Source organism: Myotis davidii, unplaced genomic scaffold (assembly GCF_000327345.1).
Source record: "Myotis davidii unplaced genomic scaffold, ASM32734v1 scaffold609, whole genome shotgun sequence".
Lineage (NCBI taxonomy): Eukaryota > Metazoa > Chordata > Mammalia > Chiroptera > Vespertilionidae > Myotis > Myotis davidii.
The window spans coordinates 2,111,307-2,111,923 of NW_006300164.1; positions in this window are offsets into that span (position 1 = coordinate 2,111,307).

Genomic DNA, 617 nt, shown 5'->3' on the forward strand with positions numbered 1-617 from the left:
GTCCATGTGCATGTCGCACAGCACGGTCAGCGGCTGGCAGTCGGGCAGGTAGATGGTGTGCCAGCCGCTCAGGGTGTGGCCCCTGGTGCGCATCTCCCTGCAGCTCCGAGGTCCTGGGAAGGGAAGCGACACGTGGAGGCCCCCAGGACGGAGGGAGGGCAGGACAGTGGGGTCTGCGTGGGCATGAGGCTCCAGGGCTGGACAGAGACCCCACCAGGGCCACCAGCTGTGACGTCATGCCCATGTGCCAGGGCACCCCCACCTTGGTCCCAGGGCACCGGGCCATTGGGGTTCTAATATTTTGGGGGAAGAGACTAGGACTGTCAATGGGGTCCCTATAGCAGGAGAGGAGGGCGGGGCTGAGTGCTGTCCCGTGTGATTGGCCTGCAGGGAGGCAGGGGGCGGGGCTGAGCCTGTTCCCTGTGATTGGCCAGAGTTGAGGCAGGGGGCGGGGTTGAGTCTGTTCCATGTGATTGGCCAGAGGTGAGGCAGGGGGCGGGGCTGAGTCTGTTCCATGTGATTGGCCAGAGGTGAGGCAGGGGGCTGGGCCTCTGGGCCTGCAGGCTGATGGGCTGCATGGGGGAACCCAGGACAATGCTCCCTGCAGGGCGGGCCGG